This window comes from Argiope bruennichi, chromosome 1 (genome assembly GCF_947563725.1).
Source record: "Argiope bruennichi chromosome 1, qqArgBrue1.1, whole genome shotgun sequence".
Taxonomy (NCBI): Eukaryota; Metazoa; Arthropoda; class Arachnida; order Araneae; family Araneidae; genus Argiope; species Argiope bruennichi.
This window is the reverse complement of record NC_079151.1, coordinates 60,335,917-60,348,699: the sequence shown is the minus strand read 5'-3', so window position 1 is coordinate 60,348,699 and position 12,783 is coordinate 60,335,917. Positions and strand designations below refer to the sequence as shown.

At 27.2% G+C, this 12,783-nt stretch overlaps 1 protein-coding gene across 1 annotated transcript in view; it reads left to right on the top strand.

The window, feature by feature from the left end:
- The window catches only part of LOC129978693 (cGMP-inhibited 3',5'-cyclic phosphodiesterase 3A-like), a 679,937-nt gene that overhangs the window by 201,021 nt on the left and 466,133 nt on the right, over positions 1-12,783 (top strand). The gene's annotated exons all lie outside the window — the stretch shown is intronic.

Below are 12,783 nucleotides of genomic sequence, written 5' to 3'. Positions count from 1 at the left end.
TTCCAATCCACACTGAGCGTAACTAAGTTAATATAATTCTTTCACATTAGCTTTCAGGCTTATCAGAACTAGCAACAGAAAGCCTGCTGGAACAAAAAATCTCTAATACTCATTCACCAAATAGGGACCATGATCTAGAGATTTGCTTACATATTTCTGCATCTTTAACTATTCACTTAAATAACTTACTTAAAACTCGACTAATTAATTTAGGAATCTATTCAAGAAATATGAATAATTCAATTTACAAGAATATGAGGATCCAACGAGGATTCTAAAGGCTTTATAATTTGAAAATTTGTATTGAAATATAAGGATATTGAAAAATTGTTCGCCTTCGCATGCATTCAATTCTCGACAATCCAATGCCTACGTATCATGTCATAATTATTAACTCAAATTCAACAATCAATGTTGTAACTAGAGTGCTGTATACAATTCGCTTGCCCTGGGCTCCATTACCGAAGGAAGCTAGATGAGAAATCATCTTATTCCATTTACGTTTTTTTTTAAAAATATTTTATTCATCAAACAAAGATTGAGATGATTCCTGTCAAGTATAGGAGATTATTCATGATATTGTCCTTTTTATCCTAAGAATCTATTCAAACTGTATTTCACAAAACAAAATTGCAATTAATTTTATATTAGAGATATGAAGATCAAAACCCCATGTGTTGAAGAGAGAGCTCGTTAAGGTACTTTTGAAAGATTAGTGTTTAAATTAGGGGTGGAGATATATTTGACCACCCTCAAATGTATTCAAAAAGGGAAGATAATATAATCAAGTAATTCTATAGGGTATCTCAGGTTTTCTCATGGTAAACATGTTGATGTAATGTTATAACTTCCATGTTCATAGTAATTGGATATCAGTTTCTTTTGAAGTTCGTGAAAAATAATTAGAAGGCAAAGTATTATTTTTTTTTTTCTTCTGTTTTCAAAAAGCAAAGAACTGAAAGAAACATTTATTGTTTTAGGGTAAAGGAAATACATTTGTCGTTATCAGTGTTTGGAGTTTTAATAAATAAAAAATATTGGCTGTAATTTTTTCATAATTATTCTTATTTGAGAATTTTTTTCTGTGAATTATGCACTTTTTTACATTTTATGTTTTTTAAATGCTATTTTTATAGAAAATATTTCATTTATATTTTAATAGACCAGAATTTTAACACAAACAACTATTCGAATTTCTTATTTGAGCTTTTTTAAAGTAGTTAAAGTTATAATATTCGACATCTGTTCAAATATCTTTTTATATAGATATTTCTAGTTACATATTTATAAGAAAATGGCAAAACTCTCCTTTTACTAACATTGCCTATCTATGAATTTGTTATTCATTTATGATATAGTTAGATACATAAATTTCATACAAACTGATTGCGATGTAACTAAATTTCATCTTAAAATAAATGTAAATAAAAATCTTATCTTAATATAAATAAAAATCATTATAAATAAGTATGTATAATCCACATCTCCTCCTAAATGACTGAACTGATTTCAACCACACTTTGCACACTTAATAGTTAAGAGAAGATAAAAATATTTTCAGTTTTTTTTTCACAGTGCAAAAGTTAATTAAATATTAGATATTAACCGAAATGCTATCGCCTTTTTTTGTAGGATCTAAGAAACAAATAGTTTTGCAGGAAATATTTTAATACTATCTTAAGAGTCAAAATATTACTATTATATTGATATTTATTTTATTTTTGAGAAGTATTTCTTTAAATTGTTTTCTTTTATTTTTAAAGATATTTAAAAGTATTAAAATTAAAGTTAGCTATGAATTATTCTACCATTGTTTTTTTAATTTCTGTTTTATTTTAATACGTATTTGTTAGTCAGTTAATTCATTTTTTTTCAATGTATTTTTTTTAACAGTGCCTAAAAATAACTATTGTCAGTCGTCAAAATGGAGGCAAGAAATATAAAGTCCCTTCGAGCAAATGAAATAACCGTAAGTCGATAGCAGCCGCTTCAGGTTGTGAAAAATTTGCAATTTTTTATTTTCTGAACTTTGGGGGAAATTAATCCGAATAGAATTTGCACCAACATTAAAACTTTCGACGATACCGAATTCAGTTTTGTAAAATTTTTCATTCATTTTCTATAAATTCCTTAGAGAATTCAACGGAGATGTTTTTCAAATAAAAAGATGTGTTGATAGTTTCTACATTACTGGGCAATGCTCAACTAAACTACTACCATTATTACTTAAAATTTCTCTTTTATTTCAGTACATAGTTTTAAAAAAGAGTTTGCATTTTATAATAATTTTTAGAAAATGAGTTTTTATGTTAAAAGCATGGTATATGAAAGGACTTTTAATATCTAGTAACATCGACTATAGCAGCTAGTTACCTAATAAATGTGATTATCTAAAAATTTATTTTATCCATGTATGAAAATAATAGTAAAATGTTATAAATAGGGATGTTGATATTTCCCTGTGCGTGTTAGGAGAATATGATAACATATATTTCAGAATTAGAATTGCAATTCTGTGTATTTTTTATATAGATGAAGGATTTAGATAATTGCATTCACTTTTATTTCCTATGCATATTTAGTTGTCATTCCATAAGAGGGTAACTACAATTAATCTGTCGATACATTTATAATCTGCTGAATCATGTATTTTGCATCTATATAAATAATGCAATTATTGTAATTAAATTTTTTTTGAACAAATGGTAAGTAAACCTTATTAAATCTCACAACTTTTAGGGAGTCAATCTGTGTGACCATTTTTTGCAGTGTAAGTGCCTAAATAATTAACTTCATCAGCTGCAAAACATGCATTGCATCTTCATTGCGTTTATGCGTAAAAATTTAATTTAAATAATAATTCACTTTTTGCACATCACTTTTTTTCTCATTTTGAAATATACTTTTTGGTTGTTTGTAATAATTAATGCTTTCCACATATCAGCAAATTAGTTCAATAACTGGATTAAAAGTGGTTGACATTACCTAAGCAAAACCAGTGCAATTAAGTTACATTAAATGAACTAGATGGTCACCAAAGCAGACGGCATCAGTTCAAAAACATTTTATATAAATTATTACTTTTTTTTAATTGCAATTTCAATGGAAACTGATATTAAGATTGTCCGAAAAACAATTTTTAGTGTATTTGTTTTAAAAGAAGGGAGGTTCGATGTTTTTGCATTTGGCTTAGGACCATTTTATGTAAGCGCGCCTCCGCAGTTAGTTAAGTTTTATATTAACTTACTCATTGCATTATATTTTCATTTTAATTATAAAAAATATTGCCATAGTGTTATACTTTTATTCAAATTTTTAATTCATATATTAATACGCTACGATTCCAAGAAAATGTTACATCTATTGCAGCTTGCTATTGTAATAATAAATATAGAGAAATAAAAAAGAATATGATTGTCTTCTTTTATATTAAAAACCTGTAGCATGTAGGCATTTAATATGTAATTGCAGATGCTTATTTTAAATAATCTAAGAGTAGGTGCGTATTGGTATTTAAAGCAAATACAAAATACGCACTTTGCTAGATTTTCTTTTTTTCAAGTTTTACTTCTCAATGTTTACTAAATCTTTCGTCATAATCGATATTTCTCTATCTTCTTATCAACTGCGCTCTTTATCTCAATGACTTTGAGATAACTTATCTCATTCAACAGAAAGATTGTGTGAGTGATTGAAACCAAACAACGGTTCAAGTACGATAGAAAGCAAAATAAAACTATCTTTTCCAAACCGTTTCAATAAATTCTTTATAAAACGGAAATAAAGAATAGTTGATCAAAGTTATCTAACACTTGAGTCACGTTTTCTTGTGATAAAATTATTAGCTTTAAACAGAATTGCGAAGAAGAAACATTAATCAGAATCGAAACCTGATAAATTCATGAAATAATAAATACTGTTTAACCTTATTTTTCAATTCTTATTTTATGTTCTTATCGGAAGATATTGGCAATAGATAAGCCTAAAATAATTATCTGAGCTGACAGTTTGAGGGGACACTGTAAAGAATTATCTCCATACTATTTCTCTCTCTCTCTCTCTCTATATATATATATATATATATATATATATATATATATATATATATATATGTAATGATATTTTAAACATTAATTTCAACTTAATTAATTTCCAAGCTTTTATCTTAATTTAGGCCATAGTAAGTTCATTCTCTTATTTCGTGATCCAATTCCACTGTCGCTACTTAATTAATTCAAGAGAAGCTTTATAAAATTGCTTAGTCAGCTAAATGCCGATATTTTCACACGCTCGGCGTGAAGGGGTAAAAATGTCCAGTAAGCACATTCTTTCTTAAAAGATCCCTGTGTTTCCCTTACATGTGATTGACATGCATCAGAAATCCCTATGAGAATCTTATTAATATATTGGCACTGTGGAGAAATATTTTCCCTATCAAAATCTAGGGTTATATAAGGCGAGGGATAATTTATTTCGGCCCTTCTTCCCCACTTCGGCTTTTGTCTGCGCTGCGGCGGACGTCTTGTCCGCGTCTCTGCTTGTAAATAATTATGCTTTCCCGATGGATTAAAAAGAAATTTAAAAAGATAAAAAGTCTCTTCACTGCTGGTCACTGCATCCTGCTTCACAACAAATAATATTACATATATATATATATATATATATATATATATATATATATATATATAAAATATAACATAATATTGAAAAATTTAATCATATTTATAATAATTAAATTTTATTTAATCAATTTATAAATTATCAAATAAAAAATAAGTTATGAGATTGAATACTTCATTCTTAGGCATTTACTTTCTTTTCCACATTGATAATAATAATTATTGTTCCTTATAATTTTTGCCTCTTTAAATCTCTTTATCAATTATTTTAATCACTAAAGATAAAAACATTATTTTTAAAAGCATACATTAAGAATTCGCTTTTAAATATTATATTAATAGATATATTTTTATATTAATCTCCCAAAAAATCAGTTTTTCAACAACGTACCGTTTATAATATTGTTTTGATTATTCTTTATCTTTTGGTTTGTTAATTCCATAGAAATGGCAAAAGTATGTAGCTTTATTTGCTATGTAAATAACGTTTCCTGCTGTGACTAAACTCCTCAGGCTAATAGAAACGTGGCTTAAATTCTTTATTGATACGAAGGTACATTCAGTTGACTTCCATGCTATTTTTTGCCATTGATATTATACAAATATTCGAATGAAATAGATATCGTTATATGTTGCAACTCATTTATGGTAAATAATATCTCAATGAATATCGTCTATAACCAGATGCGGTAACTTCTTTGTAATACGAAGTCAAAAAATCTACGTCTTGCACACCATATTCGAACAAATGGGGAGATAGTTAATAAAGATAAAAATTTCAAAAACATTTAAAGATATTAAAAAAATGCATTAAAGAATCAAAGATGGTATGCCAAATGGATTGTATGTGTAAGACTTGTTATATGTGTTGAAACTGGAAAGGGAAAGTAATTAATATTTCTGTAGTCACTAGTTCCGAAATTTGCAACAAAATCGATATTCAAATTACAACTTTCGTTTAAATTTTTAAAAATAGTACATATCGGATCAATAAAGGAAAAAATATATAAATCCGAAATTATAAATATAAATTTATAAATATATAAATCCGAAACTATTTAAAGGACACTTCGAAGAACTTCAATGAAGCTGAGTTTTTAAAAATAATGCTTTATATTTATAGGTATGTCATTAAATTCCATTTTGATTCAATTCCATTGAGCCTGACTGAAAAGAAATTAAATAACTGCCACAGAATTCAGATAACTAATTAATAATTACCAACAAAATAAATTCAGTTTGAAAAAAACACTCTCTATTACTTTAAGGGAATCCAAACATTTTCATTTTTCATTATCTCTTTTTTTAAGGATTCGTCATTTTATTTTATTTAGAGTGTTATGATTGTAAATTTTAAGATGTAACAATATGAATAATTTATTTAATATTTTGACACTAGTATTTCTAGTTAGGTAGGAAAGAAAAATTAGACTGCAAATTCGAAATTTCTAATGTTTTTCCAACATTTATTAATCAAACTTTTATAATAGAGCTAATCAAACTTTTGAACATATATAAATTTTTGCTATGTCAAGGAAATGGTTTTATATGTCAAAATATATATATATTTTTTACAAAATACGCAATGTGTTTTTCTATTCTTGTTAACTACCTGAAACTTATAACTTTAGGCAGATTCTTACTCCCTTATTATTTTGAAATCTACAGAAAAAAATTCTGTTACTTTTAATACATCTTTAAAGCCACCATTCTGAACTCCACGTATTGTTAGAATGAATATCAGTGCATTGAACGGTAAACTCAGAAAAGCCACTGGACTTATCTTCAAAATATATCACCACCATCCTATTCTATCTCTCCTTGCTCGGTCCAAAAGGCTTACAGACGTATTTCTCGGCAATAGCGTTGCTGGAGTGAAATACCAACTCCTTTTTCACTTGTTAGCTCATGGATTGCCAGAGCTTCCTCTCTTTGATAAGCTCCTCAGCACACTCATCGGTCCCCACCAAGCACTCATCTGTGATGAGATATGATCTCCGTATCTCATACAACGAGGCTACAGATAAGCCTCTTTGACGAGTCGGCGCAGATATTATTCTTGGCTTCTTGGCAGCATTGTTAGCCCGCGAAATGTTTATTTTTCAGCCCGTGTCATGGACTAAAACTCGTTGAAAATAATATTTTAGAAAGATTTTTAGATTTTTCAAGATGTGTTGGACTATTTGGGGCAATATAAGTGGACTGAATTTTTATCAATGCGTTGCAAAATTGAATTTAAATATCATTGAATTTAAATTATAGAGAAATATCGTCTTATATTGAAGGATTTTTTTTAAATTTTTACCCCGTACAAATTATAGAATTAATTTATGTTTACATTGAGGCCTTTTTTAATAATTGCACATAGGTATCATACCAGTTTATTATATTAGTGAAAAATTGAACAAAATGTTTAGACGAATGAATTATACGAAGCGTCCGAGAGTTGAATGTATTAATGAAACCCAAAATTAGATATTAAGTCTTTTGTAACATAAAATTATTTTGAGTACATGCCATTTTGTTACCAGCTTTGAGTAGATTTTGATTGATTCTATATACTGATTACGATCGAAATAAATACATAAAAAACCATCTACGGAAACTATATAATTGCTGTATTTAAAATGAACTTTATTTGCATTTAAATTATTCATATTATACTGATATATGTTCCTCAAATCATGGACTTTATTGAAATTATGTGCTGTAAAATTATCTATACTTATTTTTGCATAATCACGAATTTAATTATTCAAGCTCTATTTGTGCATTTTTTCATTATTCATTTATTTATTAAATTGGCAACATATTTTCCCCCTATTAAATCAGCAATTTAAGCCTATTCAAGCAATGTCTGACGAGATAAATGAGCTATGATGGAATTTAAATATTACTTATTTTCTTTATGAATATATACGATTTGTACTTCTACCTAGGAAAAGGAACATGATGAAATTTTATTAAATTGGCAAATCAAGAAATTTTATTAATTGGCAAATTCCAAATCAATTATTGCACAAGAAACGCAAGATGCGGTTACAACCAGTAGCCGATTCTTTTCCTGTCTGAATAAAATCAGGTACTCAGTGAGAATCAGTTCTCACACTTGCGCTGAGATTGGTACCTGATTTTGAGACAAATATGATTCTAAATTGGGATTTCCCTTCTTCGGAAGTTGTATTGATGACGATATGCAAGCGGCCTTGAATTTGGCAGTGATCGATGTGTAGGTAAGAAGAAAGACTTCTGATATTTTTTATAGAAGTTGCCTTGAATTCCAAAACGGGGTGGTGTGCAACCATGGGTTTGGGGAAGAAATTTGTATAGTTAAAAAGTATTTAGTCTGCTACAGTATGGTTAGCATTTTGGCCCAGAAGCCAAAGAACCAAGACCAACCAAAAAAACCTTCACGTATCCTAGTAGTGTCTCCTAAGCAAAACAGCAAACTAGGTTGCAACAGCTTAATGCTTTGCATTAGATAGATGTAGCAATGCCTGATCGAAAACGAATAAAGTTGAGATTATCAAAAATATGATATGAAATACCATACAAATTATCAGGTTGATACAGTGTTACCTAACTTTTGAGTTGTAAACAGAGTGCTTCTTGAAAGGGCGAGTTGGGCTGATTAATATTAGTTTCTTCCATTTTTTTATATCTAAGAGAGTGTGAATGATTTATTATTAATTGCGTTGCTAGTTGTTGTTTTTTGACTAGAGGCATATTCGTAACACTTAGGGAATTAGAACAGTGAGATAATATGCGCGAATTCCAAATTAAGCTCAAGAGCTTATACATATTTCAAAAATATATGTAGGTCAGTTAATGCATATGTTTTGTATAATACAAAAAATAATTATATCGGACTTGTTTACACTCTTTATTATGAGTGTAAACAAGTCCGAAATAATTATTTTTGTAGCCTTATTTCTGAATATTGCAAAATTTTTTGTCTTGTCGCTTCTTTCTTTTGTACGCTTATAACAAATCACAACTATTCGAATTAGCAAACAAAATTTTTGTTTCCAATTTTTCAAAATTCCTAAAATTTGGCAAATCCTGACATATAATATATAATTTGAATTTTTTATAAATGATTTGCCGAATAACCTCAATAGTTGACATCTTTCAACAAAATAATGTTTTCGTACAAACCTGTAATCATATGTTCTTTGAGAATCTTATTCAATATTTAGACAACAATTTTTCTATGTCTTTATTTCTTATTTTTATCATTCAATGGTAAATTTGTAAAAATCATTTTTTAATATTATCTTCTTTCTACAAAAAAAAGGCTACTTAATGTAGAAAGTTTCGAAAGTGAAATTTTCTGTTTCTGAAGATGTGTAGCCTATATATTCCCTAATTATCAATGAATTATCACTTCTCAAATAAAATACATTTTAATTGGTATTTTTATTTGTGTCCTTGATTTACTGTATCGTGAATTTTATTATATATTATTTTATAATATAAAATTTATATTTCGTCACTGATTTTAATTTTTTTAAATTTCAGGTGAGTGTTATTCAGCAAATGAAAGTAAACAGCTTGTTGTGATGGAAATACTGTGAGTCTAAATATTAAGATTTTATAATGGTATTTTTATTGAATGCTTGATTCAATTCACTATGTATATTTTTATTTAACTTTTTTGAAATATACTTTTATTTACATATCCACTCGAATAATAGTATGTTAGCTATTTTTTAGCTATTAGTGAAATATATTTCTTATTAGAAAATTTGTTCAATGATGTGAGAAATTATGTTTTGTGCAATCGCATTCAGCAAATATAACGCTGAAATTTTTTCAAAAATTATCATATTTAATGTAATTATATATCATTTTAATTAATCATATTTAATGAAATATTTTAGCACATTAACATTCTTAACAAAAAAAGTCTCTCTTTTACTACTAACATTAACCTAATTATGAAACTTTTAATAATACTATTTTAAATGATTTTAAACTCTTTCATTGGACTATTCCGTAATCAGCCTTCGATATTTGCTCGAAATTACTATGAAGTGAATTCACTAATAGTGAATTTCAGAATTTCATAACTGCTATTCAATTATTCTGCAACCAAATCTGAACTTCTGTTTTCTGATCAGTGTGTATAAAAAAATAATTCTACTGAATATGAATAATAGAATCGTCACATCGAATAAATTTTTCAATCATTGATTTATTGGCATGGAACATAGGATATAATTCATAACTTTGTTTTAAGCACATAGTACAGACATATTTCTTATGATTTAGGTATTCGCTATTGGACCATGATCAAGTTGAATGCCCTGTATCAACACGAAACCTATTTTATTGCATTTGATACATCCTTAAAAGATGTTTTTTCAAAACTCTCAATCAACAGAAACATGTATATTTACTTATACATTTTATTCTAAAAGTTTATGAATAATATTCAAGAAAATATTTTTTGCGTTACTACTAATGCGTTTTGCGTTGCACTCTAATGCGTTATACATTAATTTTATGCACTTTAAGTGCAGTGCTAATGCATTATGAAATTTGGTTTTTACTTATTTTATTAAAACTGCCTTCTATTGTAAATTGTAAAATAAAGTGATTAGAATAAAATTTGAATATCTATTGTACTAAAAGTTTTTTAATTAAAAAAATTTAAATTGAATAATTCAAAAAGTGATTAAAAACAAGTCAAGACACAATCATTTTTCGTTTGGGAAATATAAATAATTCAGATTTGGGTATATTGTATATATATAATAATACAAAATAAACAATTCACTTTATACTAAATATAAATGTAATGATAAAAAATGTTACTACTAATCAACTGAAAGCTAAGAAAACTTCTAATACACAAATGGTCTTATACCTACTAAACCTATTTTCTAAATGAATATCTAAATCTTTTATTATACCAAAGTCTACCATTCTTTCGGGAAAGAAAAAGACGTTTTATATATTTTTTTACTTGCTTTCCGAATTTGTTTTCAGTGTGTATATAAAGAACCGGGATTTTTTCAGCGCTCTTTATTTTTTCTAAATTGTGTGTTGAGTTAAATTAATGTTTAGCATAATAATTCAATTTTTTTTTTAAAAAAATTATGCTTTTAAGAAATAATCATTGCTTTTTTGTTTTTTATTTTATATCTTTACAGACCTTTTCTTAATACAAACTCTGCTTTGCTTTTTCCTAAAAAATTATTTTTCATGTTTTGCATTCATTTTTAAATGCAAGTTACATTTATGGAATATTAAATAGTCATATCATACGAAATATTTTCCACATTCTCCACAGTATTATTTTGTTAAAATCATAATAATTATATTTCGATATAAACTGCTTTGAAAATTAATTATTAATCTTTTCGAAATATTCATGCTAGGATATTGTTATTCATCCAATATTTTATAACATTAATTCTTTAATGCATCTTTGAAACAACTCGAATAACATTGGATAGTAGATTTCAATGAAAAGTGAACGTGGATGAATCCATGTTTAATTAATGCTGAAACTGCTACAAAAAGAAAATAACAAACTGGATTAAAAATAATGCACAGATTTACCATCTTAAGTGTAGTTATGATTCAAATTTTGGACCAAATTAGCCAGTAAGTTGATTTTTGTCGGTTTATATTTTCATATGCATGAGAATACGATATTTCAGATACGCAGTGATTTAAATAAATAACATTTGGTTTATAATATTAAAATTATAATATTATAAACCAAATATATTTGTTATAATTATTGTTTTATATCAAATATTGGTTTCAATCGATGCAAAAAAATGGCGTCGAAAATCCATATTATATTTTCTGGTACTTGTGTGTTTCCTCGCACTCCAACCATCCGTCGCTATAAAACTTGTCAAAAACTGCACGTCAATAGAATTTTTCGTAATTATTGGAGTATTTTTTAATAATTAGAGTTTCAATTTTCTTTACTTTGTTACGAAGCCTACAACTCTTGTATGCGAGACTCTGAAAGTGAAAATTAAAGCACTCATGGCGATCACGCTCCTCTATACATCAGTTATAACTTTATGCAAAGGTGGAAAGGGAAATAACACCTTTATTATAGAGTATCTTGAGACCTCTTCCATTTTCTGGGTTAAATCATACGTTTATTTAACAATTAAGAATTTCATTTTTTCTCTTCAGATTCAGGTTTGTAGTATCTTTTGGCTAGTTTAATTTAAATTCATGGCAGTTAAGTCTAAAGCTGAGTGTAAGTTTATGATAACTGTCTGATCTTCTTTAAGGCATATTAACATCATTTTCCGTTAACGTCAAATTTAAAATAAAGGTTATGAAAATACATAAAGCTTAAGCGACTGAAACGGATCAGATTAAAAATCTAATGCGATTAACTTCTTCCATTCAAGAGGTTTCGACAGGAGTCTGTTATCTTTAATATTTTATCGCTGCTTCTCGAAAACTTCTTCAATGATTGCGTGCCTCTCAGGATATGACAACAAATAGCTCTTCAAAACAGTTTACTATTGTTTCATTCATAGTCCTCAAATTTTACGCGGTGATTTCGTAAGTTTTAGATTTCCCAAAGTTTGTAGAGTTATTGGGTAATACTGATAAAATAAATGATTGGATATTGAAATTTGAATGAAAGCTTACATTCAACTCTGTCTCATAAGACTTCTTTTAAGATGTAGATAGAATAGTATTATTATGAATTTCCTTGCATTGATAATTCACTAGATGGCGTAATTTTCGCAATTCCAAATAATTTATTTTTATGTTTTGCGAATCAAAGAAATAAGAATGCGACATTTTTATAAGGCAACCTTGAAGTTGAAGAACAATTCAAATCATCAAATAATATAAATCTTTTGATATAGTCAAATAAATCTTTTGCATCTGACAGGTGGCAATAAAAATTATACAGATATGAAATCTAAATCAAATATGTAAGTATGAAATCTATATTTTAAAAAGTTCTTTCATGATAAGATATAATGATAACTTTAAATTGGAGATTTTAAAAGTACTCATTTAGAACTGCTCTAATAGTCTTTGAAATGTAAAAGCTACAAATCATTGCATTTTTATAACTTAACATCTGTACCGAGAAAGGTCATACATTTCATCTTAAGCTGAAATTAATTTCATAAAATTTAACTTTCAAATTATAGAAGTGGTA